The following is an 18,523-nucleotide window of genomic DNA, read 5'->3' on the forward strand; positions in this document are numbered from 1 at the left end:
GCAGACGAAACAAAAATTCGACGATCGACGTGTATACGTATGCGCGCGTGTACCTCGATGAAATTAAAATAGTCACGTATTTGCAGGCGAAGCTGCCCGTGCTGCGCTCTTTACGCTCTTTACCGCGAATTTTAGAGGAAAGAGAAACGAAGCAAGAAGATGAAAGCGGAGAGACGGACGGTTTTATTATTTTATTGCGGCATCGCGAACGAGCTACTCGAGCCAGCTACGAGACAATGAAGCGCGTGACGGGCATATAAATAATGCCAATTTATCCTCGGTTACGAGATACCTATCGCTTGCGTGGCAGCCACCAAGGCACGGCGGGGTACCGACATCGGACAGGACACGATCGGTCCACGGAACGATCCTCTGGATCCGATGCTGGATCCGGTATATAGGATAAAATGAACGTCGTCCACCGATATTCCCAACACACATCGTGTCTTTCTGTTCTCCGTTCCTTTTGCTCTTCCCTAGCCACGATTCGATGCATTAATACGATCAGAGAGTGTCTCGACATTTACACTGGCTCGCGAAAGCATTCCAACATCTATGCCATATCGTAGACGATTCGAACGTTCATATCGTTGTACGTATTATATGAAATATTCTGAAAATTTTCATCGATTCTTCCCTTTCGTATTTACGTATTTGCTTCTAGGTGATTTTACAGTTTTATTTTAGTTGGTGATTTTATCGTGTAACAATTTGCTCGGATGGCTATCGCGAAAGGAAATTATTTGCGAGGCCGGAGTACCATGTTTTGCGGCTGGGTGTGACAAGGTATGTCGGGAATCGTAATCGCGGTAGGTGCTTGTTTTGGCTTCGACACGGTATCGTTTGTAGCGTACACGGTCGATTGAAATCATTCAAGGATCACCGGTTTAAACTTTATCGCGTGTGTACCATCGCATCGTGCGATTATACTAAATATAACTTGCAGCATCTACGTAGCGATGTTTCGTTTATTTTTTTTTTTTTTTTTTTTTTTTTTTCATTTCACAGTGGTTCGGGGTATTTTCGAACGTCAGATTTATCGCGTCGATAAGACAACGCTGAAAGAGGAGACTGATATTAAGACATAATCAAATTTTCGTTTCGAATAGGTAGCTATTTTTTCACCAAATTATCGACGTAGTGACAGAATTTATATTTTATTTTATATAATTATATACACACGCATATACATACGTATTTATTCATATAATTTTCTTCGTTTTATATACGACTTTTGAAGACTCTAAGCATACGACATATACAATAAGATACAAATACACTGACCGAAACGATTAGAGCGAAAACTCAAATGCATCGTTTTGACGAGAAAGATAAGGAGCAATTACCCTTTGCCGATGTTAATGTATCCAACTTTAAAGATGTTGAGAATTCGATAGTCCTTCTGGTCCTTTTTTCTTTTTACCTCGGTTAGGTTGGACAAGGAGGAGCTGTCGTGTCCCGATTTGCAAGTATAAGAAGGCACCGGAAATAGGCGAGAAAACCATCAACGCGTCGAAAATCCTGCGGTGACAGCCTTTCACGATTTCAATCGTGTTTTGACAGGGACTTATTCGTTCTCGTAGGGATTTAAGCCTCGTCTATTCAAACACTTTGTCCGATTAATTCTTTTTCCTCTCTTCTCTTCGACGCTGAAGACACACAACGCTATTCTCGAAGGCGGTAACCTGGTCGTTCCTAATCCAGAGCGAGAACGTTCCCTTTAAATCGTCAGTTCTACGATTCTCCCAGGGAACACGCCAAGTGACAGGCTGTGCGAGTCGAGGCCCGAAATCTTTACGAGCTAGGAAAACCCGTAATCCTCTTTCGGAGGAAGAAACGTGTTATTCACGACCGCGCTTCGACGTGCCAGACTTTCCAAGTGTTTACAGGTAAAGATGAGAGCTGATTCGCCTTTGCGCATCAAAATCTGAATCTCCTTTTCCCTTTTCTCCGCAACTTTCTTCTATAAGCAAAGTAAATACTAAATATTTATCGAGCGTTGCGCTTTCCGCGATCCTACGCTTTCAACGATTTTATTCTCGCTGTTCGTTTCTTTCGACGTTCGATGCGCAGACAGCGAGGAATTTATGCTTTTTAGGAAATTTTTAGCGAACCATCGTATCCGATTTACGCGTATGCCCGGCAGTATCAAAGTTTGATCGAGCGGCGTTAACCTTTTCATTTCAGTCGTCAAATTTCCCAATTTCCAACAAGATTAACAAGTATCGAAATTTGATCAACAAGTGTTGATGTTCTCGTTGTATGGATATCAAAATCTCGCAATTCCTCGAAATTAACGAACGGATATAAAAATAAACTTAAATTCCTCGTAACTAAGCTAAATTCTACGAAACAATTGAATTCCTCCCTTCGTTCGATCAAGATACACATTCAATCCGCTCGTCCAATCAAGATCACGGAAGCTGCTCAGGTCTCCAGGCTCGCCACTCGTCGATGTATACTAAACGGTAATTCGCATTCAGGCAGCATCGAGCAGAGGACAGCGCACGAGATCGCAGCCAGTGACGACATTCGTGTCGTCCGAACACGGCGTGGTTAAACGACGGCTATCGAAAAACGGGGAAAATCGTAGAAAATACATTCCGTGCACCGGAGGTTTCGTGGTTCCGAACTGGTCGTGCAGCATACGAAAAAGGGGCCCGGAATACGTACGGTGACTACTAATTATTCAACCATGCAAACCGAAAAAAAACCGACTCCGTCGCCTCTCTCTAAAGAGACAGATTTCCATGAAATCGTGGAAGGTATGAACAAGGAAACGTCAAGTTGTCAGTAACACTGTATGTATAATACAGTGATAAAAAGAGAAACAGGAATAGAAACGAGAAACGAGAATGGTATCGCGAAGTAGGGATGAGGTGAGAGGAGGTGGAAAGGAACGACATTGGATGTCGCACATAGCGAAGAGAGTTTTACACGCTCCTAAAGATTGACCTCGACTCTTTCAGACACTCTGTATATTATAAATAACAGGAATGTATGTATGTATAATATAAAGATAAAAGGACAGAAAACGAGGATGGTATCGAGGCGAAGGGGTGGAAAGGACAAGGAACAACGTTGGGTTTCGCGTACACCGAAGAGAGGCGTGTAAAAGGAAGAGGAGCAGGGGAAGGAGGGGAAGGAAGAGAGAGAGAGAGAGAGAGAGAGAGAGGAAAAAACGTGGGCGAACGGGAGAGAATTTGCATGAAAATACAGAAAGTTTCGAAGAGCGTTTCCCTTAGCGGAGTTCAGTAGCACCGGGCGCAGCGGGAAGCAGAGCTTGTACATACAGAGCGTTTCACGCGAGCCGCGACTGCGGGTCTACAAAGGCGGCGTAGGAGCTTTTCTGTGAACCGTTCTGCCGTTCCGATATGTATATAAGGCGGGAGAGTTTTTTAACGAGCAGCACGGACCAGGAGCGCGCGTGTTGAGGCTCGCGGGTTCGTTTTATGTAAGCGCGCGTGTGTACTACGGGAGAGAGCTCACCGCTTTTGCCGTGTGTGGCCGTACACCGGTAATGGCGCTACCGGTGATATTACTTCTCCTCTGCCCTTCCCGAGTGTATTTTCGATCGCGCCCTGTTCCTCTCCGTTTCTCTACCAACCTGATATACCGTAAGACCGCTGAAACGATTTTCATGGGAATTAGCGTTGTTTAATGCGCGGACAAGTTTCCCGTTTCGAGAGCTTTCTGCAATTTCGCTTCGTTATCATAATGTCGAGGAGTTGAGTTAAGACGCGGTGTAGCAAAGTGCGCGTTAAAGTTCTCGGGAAATTGGAGAGCAGCGTGTAACGGATAGAAATGTCGAAACACAATATATATACAAAGCTGTTCGTAAGTATCGCTGGTGTATGTCGAACGAAACGATCGATCGTCAAGATGATAATTAACGAAATGGAAATTTGTAGTCGTACGATAACTATATGTTAGCGGAGTAAGTTTGCGAAAATTATTTGCAACACGACGATCACGATCTTCCCATCTGATCTCTATTGGGGGCATCTAATTATCTATAAATTTTCACAAACGTTCGCAGTTTACTGTGACAATGTGCCGGCCTCGAATAGATAGGAATGCAGCGATTAAAGCGAATAAAAACGACGACGTTTTGTTTCGTCGATCAAGATGAACGTATTGTCCACTTTGACAGAAAGTGAAGAACGTAACACCTCGGGTAGAATATTAAACGTTTATCGGTCCTATTCAGAAAACGTAACGTAACTTCGTTATCGTTTACTCCGGAGTCCTTTATTTTAATGTAAACTAATTAAACGCCTATTCTAAAAGCCTGCAGCCTTAAAAGCTTCTCGAGAGAATTTATCGCTGTGGAAAAGGGAAACTCTTGCGGAAAAGTTACAGCGAAGCGACCCAATAAATAGCAGAGAGTTGCTAGAAGAAACGATGGATATTTTGTAAAACGTTATATCGATAAAATGTTATATAAACTATGTTTAATGAAAATGCTGTACGAGCTATTAATTCTACGAAATTTCCTAACGACCCGATAGATACCGAGAACGATTACTCTTTGAGTAACAGGGCTTTAACGAGCTACTTAATTCCGCTAAATATGCTACACAATTTTCCCTCGCAAGAAAATTGTCTTCTCAACTTGCTCTCCAAGTTTCTTCAAGATAACCATAATAAACTCAAGGATAATCCCTTTGATCTCCATCCTCCGCGAGTATCTGTAATTTCGCCGTAATATCTAACCATAGTTCGTAGAAGGGATAAAGGGTCATAAAGGGTTCTGTTCATGGACAGAGTCGTAGAGTCGTGAAAGTATCATATGCGGCTCTTTCCACTCGAAGAGAGGAGAGGAGAGTGGAATTGTATGGGAACGGGCGGTGGGTGGTGGAAGAAACATTGCCGTGGATACTTTTCGTGGATACGCAAAGGAAAAACGAGGTCGTTGGATGACTGTCCATTGTACGCGCGATGGACCAGCTACCGGTAATGGGTTGATAAGCCAAGCAAGTCAATTTTAAAATGGACCGGCAATGGACCCATCACAGGGCCCAGTGTGATTTCACCGGACGCAAAACGCAGATGTGGAAATGAAACGCAACGCGGCTTCGCCTGTACTTTCATATTACGCTCTTTGAAGCTGTTCTGCGATCTAATTATCTTCAGCCACCCGAGTAATATGTAATTTTCGAAAGTAGGTGTTTCTGTAGTATTTTCTTGGATATGCGCGCGCGCGTGTGTGTGTGTGTGTGTAAAGCGATAAGTAGAGACTCGCTGGGGCACGCGGGCATCTTCGCCAAAGACAAAGTAAAGGGTGGAAACACGCAAGACAAAGCGGAGACTCTCAGAGACATCAAAGACGGGGCATAGTTGTGGAAGTTTAGTAACAGAAGCCGGTGGATTCCTTTGGGACTGATCCTCTACGCTACACGCGTTTATAAACATCGCGTAATTGAGTTGCGGATAGTATTTCAATCTCTAAATGCGTCGAATGCGCTAAGCTTCGGCAAGAATCGTCGGAATTTCACGGAGTAACAAGAAACGCCAATATCGATTATCTGTCCTTATTCCGTTCCCTCGTATTCCAGATATGCCATTGTTCATTTTTACCGTCACGTGAATCTCGATGTTGGATACTTGGAGATCGCCGTAGAAATTCTAGATTTGGCTGTTTTATTATCGCTTTATACGTTACGAAACAAACGTGTTATCGTATTCGCTTTGTTTCAATAAGAATAGTCTTTCTATGTGCGAAAATTATTACGAGGACCAACTGTATATAGAGTGAACTCGATACGAAGAATCGAGCGAGTCACCGAAACGAAACGAATTGAAAATATATTACACTTTCTGCCAAATATAACGAATTCAATCTGTTACTGCTGTCACTTTTCTATCGACAGGGACAGCGAACGTTTTGAGCGTGAAGTTATTCTTGTCTCACGGCAACAGCAACTTTATTACTGTTTCTTTCACGTTTTATATTTTTCTCGTAATTTGTATATAAGACCGTTACCTTACGATCGATATATTCAAGATACAAGGTGTTAATTACTTCGGAATGGAAATATACATTGGAGGAAATGGAACGTGAGAGAAACGATAAATTTTAGGTCTCGGTAGATAAGTGGATGAAGAATTCTTGGCTTATACACGTGTCATTATAAATTCGTTACGTCGGATTAAATTTGTCCGAGACTTCAGCCAACGCTTTCAAACGGTCGACTAGAACTAAAATCGTGTCTTATCTGACGTATCAAACGTCACGGAACGAATGAAATAAAACTTCATAGAATCTCCTTTGCTGCTTCAACGTGATCGTTACACGTTAAATTCCGGAATTCCTCGTTCGAGCGTCTCGATAAAACTTAAAACTCGTGTTTACAAAAAAACTTTCACCCGTATCTCCAAATACATCGCGATAGAGGGAAACGTGTTCCAACACCTAAGCCTAGCCAAGCCATATCCAGCTTCCGACAGCATTCCCGATCTATCGAGATCGATCTATGAAGACATTTTGTCTCCTGTATTAGCGGTTACAAACAACTTCTAACTACTCTCGCCTCTCTCGTTTTCTACGTAACGACTATCTACTACAAAAAGCTTCTCCAAATATAAATCGTAATTAAAAGAAACACGTTAGCACGTCGAGTTTGTTAACGGATCAAAATATATCTTTCCGTTGCGAATCAGCCATATTTTCCTCAACTTTCGTCGCCGTTCTTTTTCCGAACCTTGCTCGAACGTGTGCACGAGGCGAATTTCAATCGGGAATTTTCCAATGGCTTCTGATTTCCACATTTCCGACCTAGCAGATACCCGAACTCGAGAAGACCGAGTTCCACGACGATCGAACGTGTTCGCGATATAAATAAGTATATACGCATCGACTGCAGCAAACTACAATCTTCTACTCGACTGACTGCAAACGATATTCGGTTAACGTAACTTTGCTTTCTTTACGATCGGTGCTTGATTTCCCTGGATTCGAAACGAACGATAAAGACAAGGTAAAAGTCGGGAAGAGAAAACGCGAGAGGGAGACAGAGAAAGTCGTGGGTTGTTGGATCGAAGGAAAAACGATCGCACGTTAGATGGATGGCTAAAGGGGTGAAGGAGAAACGGAAAAGGCGATGGAAGCAGCCGTTTCCAATATAGGAGCGTGCGCATACCGAGGGTGAGTGGATGCCAGGCAAGAGTAATATACGTTCGTTCGTAGGCAAGACTGATGTGGCGACTGCGTACAAAAGTACAGACAGCTTTATTTCTCCCTATCCCTTGGTCCGCGTATTTATCATACGTACCGTCGTTTCCATTCGTATAACGATCCATCCATAGATCTTGCAGCTGCTGATCCTCGACCGCAGGACAAGCTGGTAATCAGACGCGAGAACCGACTCGTCTACCGACTAACGTTTGTCTTCGCGTTAACACGCGAGTATTAAACGCGTACGTACGAACCTAAGTTGGTCGCAACATCGAAAGGATACTTTCGTGCGGAGCAAAAAACCGGCCCCGATTGAAATAAACGTCGCGATGGATCGGAGACCACGGCAAGAGGAATTAGTTCTCCGTGTGCTGTCTCTTTCTCTCTTTTATTCCGTAGCAGAGGCACTGCAGAGTGGACGTGTCGCGTGCACGAGGACGGTAATTCAATGGAGTACGCGAGAGACATTCTTGATCGTTTGCCTCGGACGTTGGAGAGGACCGTGAAGAGCAGACATCGATTAGCCTGTGCCACGCAGTCCACTGGAATTTTCAGACGCCTACGCCTGTAGCCTGTCGTTTTCCACTTCGGCTGTTCCTCTCGACTCTTAATAATAATACCCGGTCTCTTTATACAGGCTAGGAATAAAGGAAAAGGTTGGATGATAGAGGAAGCGGAAGACGAATAGATGAAGATAGACGTGGAGAGGAGAGCGTCAGGGGAAAGGAATCGAGGAGATATTCCGTTGGCAAAGGGGGTTGTGGACGGCTCGAATGGCCGATATTACGGCCTCGGGCGGTAATTCGTATCGAGTTTTCCGTACCGTCCGGCCAACTCGATCGGAAACGCGATCAAGATGACGAAAGTAATTTTCGGACGATCGAGAGACGCGTCTCGTGCCGCGGGCTGATCCCCGATAAGGAAAATCAAACTGTACCGGGTGTCGACCGTGAAATTTATTCCGCTACGTTCCTCTCGGCCCCATTATATCTGTCTCTCCTCTGCTCGCCACCCACCCTAGGAAACGCGGCGAACAGTTAGCTTTGATCGAAATTGCCAATCTAGACTCGATATTTGTGTCGTCTTTGTGCCGGACAGAAGTCGGTCGAACGGGTCCTATTCGAATCGAGAGCTAAGAGTTTCCATGGTCGCATTCAGCCTCGATGCAAGAGGGATCTTTTCGTTTACCGAGCAGATGGCGAGCGTAGAAATACGAATTTAGCTATCGAGATAGCGAGCAAATTATTTCTCGTCGTATCTATCGGATAAGCGCATTCTATCGGAGACGGAAGTCGAAACTTGAGACGAGGCGAAGCGCGAAACTGGTTTGGCGGAATCGACGATTACTCGAATATAACGCGCAGTTACGTAAACTGTCGATACGATCCATAATTTAAGGTGATTTGTAAAGAACGACTCAAATGCCGATATATCGAAATTGTACTAATCATTTTGATCATACATGATCCGCGATGATGTACGCGAGTACAAATACGAAGAACGTACGACTCGATTTGATAGAATTACTGTCTCCATTTTGGACGTGTACCACGTAGATTCGAATCGAGACTATTGGCATTACGATTCGACCAAACAAACGCAAAAAAAAAAAAAAAAAAGAAAAATAGATCGATTCTAAGAAACCTTAAATAACTATGAATTTTAACAATCGCTTCTCTTCCTCCCTCACTTTCCACTCCATCCTGCTGTACTCTCGTTTTTTATTACGCGGATCCGGCGAATTTTCAACGCGGAGGCTAGTAACCGTGGAGCGACATATTGGGTGATAGCCTGGCCGTGCTAATCAGAGGCATTCCCCGGCCGACAAATGGCAATTTAACGCTGTCGACCGTCTCGGTCGATATTCGAGCGACCCTTTGACCGTCGACGCTAATGCATGGCCGGCCCTTTATTTCCGGCTGTCACCCCGACGGGCCGACGATACGCTCGACGTCGTTCGTTCGGTCCGAAGCGGTCGGACGTGGGTGCCCGCCGACCGACCGACCACGCTTCTCTCTATACGTCGCTGAAAAGGACCACGCCTCCTAGCCAAAGGATTTAATTACGAATTAATTGTGATGCACAGGCGCGTGGGTAATTCCGGCGGCAGGTAATTGCGCCGCTAGATACCTCGTGCCGCTCCTCTCTCTACACCTGTGCCTCCTTTCGCCCTTTGTAAACCGCGCCCTGGGCCCGGTGTCCTTTTATCAAAGCCATCCCTCCAACCCCTATCGAACCACCCCTCCTCTTCGAGCTGCCTTATTGCTTCGATCGCCGCGACGTTGGCGTCGAATTTCGATCGATGTCTTCTACAGCGGTCTCGGAAGAGCGGAATGCGTTTGGTGGTCAGCATTCTACGGGTATAAAGACACGACAGTCGAGATCGAGTGTACTGGCCGCAAGAAAATGTACATGTTTGACGGCCCGTTTTACTTTGTGCAGGGTATTGGGTTGTGGTCGATGGTAATACGTATCAAAGGTGGAATACGGTTGTTTCGGCGACAGATAGAAGAAAATTTCAATGGCAAAGGGATAAATGCTCGCGTTAATCGTCGGAAGAACGTAAACCCTTGAGCGAATTAACCAAGAAACAATCCCTTTTTAATTATTCCTGCTTCCACACCAATCTCCGATCTACGATCACCTCTTAACCTTTGAGCGAACATATATTTTGGCAAAGACAATTTTAATTACGTCGATAATATTATAGTAACGTATTTTTCTTTGCGGATAATCACAGGATCGCGCGAAGGAGCAACGATTCTTTGAATGAAAATATTACGATATCGAAGAAATTAGCAACGCAAATGACTCGTCTTCTCATCCAACGATCTTTCGAGTCGCGTTACTTCCAACGTTCTTCCTATGTCAACATGTCCATAATCCACGTTCTTACCCTCTGTGTCCCTATAGCATGCAACAGCATGTTTTCACGGAACTGCACGGTGCTTACATCGCATCCGCCCTCCGGTCACCGGATCGCGAACGAACGACGCGCTCGCATATGCGTTTTTCGGGCTTTCAATGCCCCGGTAACGAGTGGATTGCTCGTGTGTGGCTCTTCTTCCGCCACGCCCAAATGATCGCTCCAACACGCTTGGGCTACGCGCATAATTGCGAGATAATGCGCGGGTGGCGCGTACCGTTCCATTGTCGGTTGAACTCCGGGCTGCCAGGTGTCCCCGGGACCACGCCGCGGGACAATGCTCTCCGACGGATAACAGAATTTAATGAAGCGGGACCGCCACTTAGAGACGCCGTGTTTCCACGACGTGACAGTGTGTCCGATTCAAAGCGCTCGTTACAAGGGGGCGATCCGTAACGGGGGCACGCTCTGCTCTTCCCTCCCTATGGACAAAGAGGGACGTCACCCTCTTTCGATGGACAGAACGCGTATACCCTTCTCGATAAGATGCTTTTTCCGTTCGGACGTGTCACGTATACGAAACCAAACGCGAGAAACTGTGCGCGTCGAATCGATGCGCTCGTTCCTCGCATGGATTACCGACGTTTCGCTGTCTGTAACTATCTATCGAGGATCCTACTGTTGGGACAATTTGGGAATTTTGTTGAACCAAGCGTGTAATCGCTATATTTGTTTTTGGTTAAACGAGTCGGATAATGGAATTTATTGCTTCGAGAGCATTTTGTAGACCGGCAGACTACGAATGTTTATCAGGGTCGAATCGCTGTTTAACGTAGACGAAAATTGTTCTTTTTATTAATCGTTAATGATAGAAACATATTTTTGTTGTTTTGGATGATTCTGCGAAGATGTAATATTCTATGAGTGACGTTAGAAGACAAATTGATCGACTTCTGGTTCGAGAGTCCCGAATTCAGTTTATATAGAAGTTCGAAGGTTTACGTTCTATGAATTCTAAGCAACGTTTTCTATATATTCTCGACCGAGGAAGGTGGTCTGTCGTAGAAACTGCATAGACTATCGAATGTGCAAATTTATCAAATGTGTTTTTCGAACGAACCTTCTATTTGTATAACCAAGCACGATACCTCTAACCGAGTCTGACATCTTCTTATTCGGATACAAGGAACAAAGTTGCGCCATAAAGGTTCTTTCATCGAAGGATAATTCCAATCGCTGCAATCTCCAAAACAAATCTCAACTTTTCTACGCTGAAAACCAATCATCGTGTTACATCAATCTTCTCCCTAGGCATCCCAGAAGAAGCTGGCCTACCATTTCGATCGCAGTTTCTTATCTACCTTCCGCGGATTCGTCTTATTGTATTTCTTACCTGTTAGCCGGTGTCCGATCAGATAGCGCTAAATCGTCTGCCAAGCAGCGTCCCTTCTTACGTGCTGTGTCAACAACGGCAGATTCCGGTCATAGTTGCCATTTATGGGACCGATAAAAGAGATTCACCGGACGGCACGGGGAAACTTGGTCACTATAACGTTCGATCTATCGATTCATCAACCACTTCGATCTGCCAAACTCCCGAAATCGATAATTCAGTCCCGGTCAACTCTACTCTCTTCCATCGAACTTCATTTCGTCCGCAACTCGTCTTCCTTTTTCCCTCTACACTTCCACTCTGGTACAACGATCACAGTGGCTGAACAGTTTCCACTAGAAGGTCCATACGAGGTCGTTTGTTTCCTGAAATCTCGCTCGAAAGCGCCAGTCCTTTGTGTCTCGACGCCTTTGTCTCGCACAAACGACAAAAACTAATGGTCCATTTCGAACAAGCCGCCTCTTAACCAACAAACGAAGCGACAAATTTTCACGATATATTTCTTCCCCTTTGTTCTCCGATTTCTAATGCACACGATCTGAGCAACAGTTTCGATAAGACTCGATCTAACGTCGAAGGAATGGATGCGTCGCGTTGGCCGGGTTGCCGGTCTGGAAGGCGCGCGAGAAATGCCCGCACCGCCCGGCGGCGCTCGCTTTTATCGACGCTCGCGAGAACTGCGCGCGCGAACGCGCGCAAGCGTGCACTTTCTCTCTCTCCATCTTGCTCTCTCTATCTTTAGCTTCTCTCCCGTTAGAACCGACAGAACCCGCGTTCCTCCTCCGCGATACTTTCACGCGCGTTCCCCGGTGTGTGCGTGCAAGGAACGTGTACTCGAGCGCTCGCGCAATCCGGCCACACGGCGACGAAACGCGACCGCCGATAAAGACGCGTCGCATCGCCTGTACGCGACTGCCCCTTTCGCGCGGATGCGTTTCTTTCACCGCCTCGCGCCATCGATCTGCCGCGACTTCCGACCTTTCCCAAGTCGAGAAACCGCTTCATTCCGAACCCTCGTCCTCGTGGATGAAACGGGCCAGCTTTCCGATTGTCTCGCGGATCAAGTTCCACTGAACTTTCGTATTCGATTATTGTCGTATCTCCGGCAAGTACCGTAGGGATTTTTATTCATTTTGATATTTCTTTGCGGTGATTTTATTTTGACATTGGTCTTGGACTATATTTGATATCATCTGGTTAAAAGAATTTAATTTAAGAGAACACAGTTGAAAGGGAAATAAGCGATTCGATGCAAGATCGAAAAGTGTTAACGATAGATGACAATAGATGTTTGCGACGATACTAATGATATGTTTAATATCTAAAATATAGTCAATAATTTTGGAACCATTATTTTTTCGAGAGAATCGAGCAATCAATGTTTTTTTATACGGATAAACATATTTCAAGAATACTCGAAGAAACCCCTATAACCAAAAAAGATAATCGAAAAGAAATACGTGCCTTTTCTGTCAAAAGTTTGTGACAATAATATTTAGTTTAAATACGGAGGAATGCGAAGAAAGAAAATGGAGATCTTGAGGAATTTTTGGTAAAATTCTGAGCGATCGTCTCGTTTGACTATCTTCCAATAATTTTCCGTTTTCTATGATACACGGTTATGGAACGTGAAACTTCCAACAATTAAGAGCCAGGAATACTTCTTGAATCTGCAATGCAAATGCGGAACGTGTTTCTTAGACGTTAATCACAATGAACGTAAAAGTGATGGCTTTTCATCACTAATACATTTCTCCCAATGTTGGAGCGTTTGTCCCGATATCGCCTTCGAGCCCCAGACGAATTTCCTTTTGTCTCTTTGTAGCGTCGCTTCTTTGTATCATCAAAGTGAATTTCAACGCAAACAGTTAGAATTGTGTACTTGCATCCGACGAGTAGAACGATAAAAAAACGACAGTCTAGTTCATTTGCCTTTCGCCCAAAATTCTCATATACGACAAATAAATAGGAATTTCGATGAATATTCCTTTTTCTCAATTCTCTTTTTTGTCAAAAAATTATGGCGTACGCTATACATTCGTTTAAATTTCCATAGTTCGTATTCGAACGGCGAAACGCGATAAGTTTCGTATTTACATCGACGGATTGGCTAAACAGGACAGGATAATGATTCAACGTCGTTCGTGCGATGAATAAAAGAAAAGAAACGGCTACCAGATTCGCTTGGAACGAAATCGGTATAGCATTCGTAATACAAGCGGCACGGAACGAATCTCGTGTAATTTTAAATAGCAGGGTCCACTTGTACGATCGAGACAAAACGACGAGTCGACCAAATTGCACGAGGTTTTGGTCTTAATTTTTAAATATTAATCCGTGTTTGAATCGATAATTATAACGAATCACCCTTAAACGACTTTTGTTCTTTCGATATTTCAAAATTTCGTAACAATTCAATTATCCGAGTAGAAAATAATACAGAAAAAATAATATAGAAAATTTATTAATGGTATTAATCGATGATGAGAATACCCAACGTTCTGATGGTAAACCTATCGGTGAAATGATATTATTCGCGTTGAATGTTTTAATAGCAACAGAATGATTCTATGTAAACCGAAAGTTGACGAGCGTTTCGACGGAAATTCGTTGATAACGTTACTCCGCGGTTCCACCGCGATTAGAGATGAAATTTTAGCCGAAATGTTAAACAAAATTCAAACGTGTCGTTTACCTCCAACGCAATTTAGGCCAATTAAAATAAAATTTCGAGCGTACATCGCGGCTCGTTAGCAAGGGAATACCGAAATTTAAACATGTGTCACGCATGTTACGTGTTCGTGAAGGGATTTGCCAAAGACTTGTAACCGTGTAATGCCCGTGAATAATTGCATATAATGTGCACGTTGTAAAATTAAAAGGGTAATGTCTTGCGAGGACTCCCCGCGTACTTTATAGCTTCATAAACTTCACCAGTAAGAAAAATGGCAGCGTAAAGCCTGGAAATATGCGCGGACTATGTGTATCTACGAACGAACGTGCTTAGCTGTTCTTGGTGTGAAGAAATTCGTTCTTGAAGATATGAAAACGTATGGAATGGGTTTCGAAAGATTTATAGTTCCGAAGAAATAAGGTTTCCGGCATTGTTCTTCTATTTGTCAGTAAATTTCATTGCTGCTCCTAATACAGAATAAAATAAACAAATACATATATCGTTGTAATATTTTTACGGTAACTGGAAACTGACTTGCGAAACGAAAGAGTTATTAACTTTTACATTCTGCGAAGATCGAGAATTTTTAATGCTCTTTTAAAATTTCTAAATTATGTGGTATGTACAATTCGATTAAAGCGACTGGGATATGGAACACTTGAATTTTAAAATTTGTCAAGAACAGGTAGTGTTTCCTTTCTAATGGAAGTAACCTTAAAGTAACGTTTCGAAGGAACGTTATTTCTCTGGAATTTCTCTGGATAGAACGTCGAATGAAAAATTGAATACTCTGAAAGACACCCTAAAATTATGTTAACTCTTAACTGGATCATCCCTTAACCGGAGACTTCCATAATCCATTTAATTCTACGATAGAATTAAAAGATAGAATTATTGTAATAGAATTAAATTATTTCGCTTGTACCTTCCATTTAGCCGCAAAACACATCAATTTCTTCGTAATTTTTTAAAAAGAAAATTACAAAATCTATAGACCCACAAACTCTACCTTACACGAAGTAATCGATTAATTTTTCGCAAGCGATTCTCGGGAGAGTGTCGATTATTCGATTAATGTCGTTTGGAGAGTGGCTCTCGATCGGTCTCGATGACACGCGAGCGCTCTGGTGGTTCGATTCGCACGAAAATCTCTTCCACTCGATTCAAGGCCGTTCGATGATTCAAGATTCCTCGCGTTCGACCATCATCGCGAACGCTTCTCTCTTCCAACGAGTTATTAATATCTTAATTACATCCGACTCGTTTTTGCGAGGACGTCTGGTCGATCGGTATTACAAGACAGGACGAGATTTCGCGGGATTAAAGCCCACGACGTCCGGCGACCGATCGTCGATACGACCTCGCGTGCTTCTGACGTACAGCGTGTGATTAACATCGTGTATCGTGTAACTGGCCTTCTCAATATTGAGAACACCCAGCTGTTCTCTCGTAATCCGGTAGCTTAAGAGATTCGTTACTAATGAAAGCTATCTATGCGTCGTGCAAATTTGAGCGAATGCCAAAGTATCTATTAGATTTGCTGGAGGGGAAATATTGACTTGGTGGAAAAGTAATTTCCATTCTCAAGGATATTAAGATGCATGATTTTAGATAGCTCACGCGTCGATATTCTCGATAAAACATCGTAAAATCTGAGCAAAATTCTTGCAAAACCTTCGGAAGATCTTCAAAATGTCGTTTTCAACGAAATTTCGAAGTTTGCAGAACAATGGAGTGGAATCGTAGAAGACAACAGACATTAAACGCGTAATTAAATAAAGTAGTAACATCAACTAAACTGACGTTACTTTCCCACCAACTTAATAATATTCGAGCGTTTGTATAAGTATTTAAGCGTTGATACAGCGAATCCTTGTTAACTAAAATATTGAAATTCGCGATGGTTATAGCATCGATTGTGGACAGAATTTCAACCCCGGGGATTTCATACGACCCATAGCGTGTGTGACGATGCCAATCCTCGCTCGTACAGCGCAGGTAGGTTCCACTTACCGTACACTCTTCTAACTATCGCAATATTCTACATTATGGCTAATTAGACCAACTCTATGCGAAATAACTGTTGCAGATATTGATTAACTACTAACTAATTTAAACAGAGGCTATAAAGCTCATCGATAAAGACTAGTTGTTACACGCTACATTAAATCTGCACACACGTGCCATGTTAAACGCGTATTTCTAATTTAAGAATCAAATTCGATAACGTCGATGATTTTAACACTCGGATATCTAATAAACACCCATCAACTACCTACTTCCTCTAACTCCGATACTTTCCGCGAACTCCGCTCGACTCCCGTGCAATGCAAACTTATCGACGACCTTTTTTCACAGAAGTAACGCAAATAGCTCGAAGCAGCGATTTTTCATTCCGAAAACAAGATGCAAGCTCGTCGACATCGAAAATTTCGCTGGCAGTAACGGGATGATAATTCGCAATCGGATATATATATGTGTGTGTGTGTGTGTGTGTATTTGTGCGTGTGCGTATACGGGGGAATAATCGGGCGTAGCGAACACACGGGGTATCGATCAAATATGTTAAATCGAACACGCGGCCTGCAACGGTGGTTCCGTGGAATCGGAATTAATCGCAGGCATCGCGAGCCTCCCCGATCGGTCGTGTAATCAATTGCATATTCAACGGCACCAGCGGCTGGAAAAAAGCGCGGCAAAACGCGCCTGGGCCAATATCAATTCATCAAGGGTTAAGGGATAATTCGCAGCGGCATTGCGGCGTCACGTGGCCGCCGATTATTGCTCGCGAAATGAATCGTAAATTTTCCCATATACGAAGAGAGTAGAATAAAAGGCGAGAGAACTATCGTTGGCCAGTACGTGGTTTTAAACTCGCGACGAGAAAAAATACAGGGGGCGAAGAAGAAAGATGACACGTGCGTAAACTCGTAAAAGTGTAAGCTCGGTGCAAATTGGCGAACTCGCTGAACGCGGATAAACGTTTTAATCGCGGCCAAGTACGCGGCACCTTTTCCTTTTTCTTCGTCGGATTATCTCACAAACGACTCTTCGCGGCCTTTTAATCGAGCAATCGCAAACATTTGTGTCGGGGGGATACGTTTGTTCGCGTACATTGCGGCCTGCGTCGTCGTCGGCAGTCTCTTAGACTGCGCCATCGTTTCATTCGCGCCGACAGGTCATACGCTACCGTAATTAAGCACGTGATAATTTGCCGGATAAGGGGGCATTGTGTGGTACGTATAGTTTTTGAGCTTACGAGGGAGGTGATACATGGAGCTGCAGATTAACCTCCGTAGGGTCGAGCCATTTGGATTTCTGCGGGTTCTGTTAGTTTGAATATTTTAGTACTTTGCTGTTATTTCGTTATATTAATTAAAACTGTCGGCACTCGTATATTTAATGTAATTAGAGACGTTACACGGTTTACTCGGTGAATAATACGTAATTCCAGAAAGGCGCCTTCCTTCTTAATTCGTCGAAGAAGAACAATCAGTTCGCAGGAAGAAAATCCACGATTCCATTCAGTTGGTCCGGTTCCGCAGATAAAATTCACCATAGACTTTCTTCTTCCCTAATGTATGAAAGACGAACAATCTCATTCGACGAAGAAAATCTACAATTCCATAGAGTTAGTGGTGCTCTCAGCCCATAAAGATACAAGGAAACCACCCAATCCGAGGAGCATTAACGAATCGAGCCAATTTTTCAGCGGGCGCGCGTAATATTTCGACGCGGCACGCCCGACTTCCATTTAACGCGATAAGCAGCCGCGCTCGTGGTGGCATTCCTTTCAACGTCGGCAGACGTCGACCTACCAACAACGCCGAGAGAGAGGAGAACCCCCTTGGAACTCGGGGCCCCGTATCTGTTTAGAGACGCGAGAGCGTCTACTATATTACCGCGACTAATGGTAATGACGCTCGTAATTCTCGGCGATAGTGGCAGGGGCATGGGTCGAAGGGAAACGTGTCCGAGGCCCGATACCAAATGAGTTATACCGTCGAACCGGCTACTTAGCCGCACGATGCATGAGGTATCTCTGTGCGCGGAGCAAACTCGAGCGGAATCACGCGAGAAAAGTATCCAGAGGAAACAGACGAGGATAAAGGACCCGATTCGTTTAAATGCTAAGCCTCGACACGTTCGTGATAGGTATTTTATGGAAATCATGAAGCAGGGAATTACAAGTTTCCGCAATTAACCTAAATATTCCTGAATTTTTCCTTTCGCGATATAGCGAATGTCATTTGTCCTTTATTTAGAACAAAATGTATAAAATTATTTTACCGTTCGTTACGTACCTGTTAGAAAAGAAGATCAAACGTTATATAGACGGGCCAAGACGCGTGAAAAAATACAGTCTGTATTACCTGTTATTATTCGTTCGAACAAATAAAAGAAATTTTCCTC

The 18,523-nt window shown here is 43.8% G+C and overlaps 1 protein-coding gene across 2 annotated transcripts in view; it reads right to left on the reverse strand.

Annotated features, from left to right (window-relative positions):
• LOC126928789 (frizzled-2-like) overlaps positions 1-18,523 on the reverse strand; it is a 126,441-nt gene that overhangs the window by 79,615 nt on the left and 28,303 nt on the right. Inside the window, exon 1 of one of the 2 annotated variants that reach the window (XM_050744559.1) lies at positions 11,437-12,080. The exons of the other annotated variant lie outside the window; for it this stretch is intronic. The gene's annotated coding sequence lies outside the window, so the exon portion shown is untranslated. Of the gene's footprint in view, positions 1-11,436; positions 12,081-18,523 lie in introns of those variants that run through there. 2 annotated transcript variants of the gene reach the window in all.

Source organism: Bombus affinis, chromosome 2 (assembly GCF_024516045.1).
Source record: "Bombus affinis isolate iyBomAffi1 chromosome 2, iyBomAffi1.2, whole genome shotgun sequence".
NCBI lineage: Eukaryota > Metazoa > Arthropoda > Insecta > Hymenoptera > Apidae > Bombus > Bombus affinis.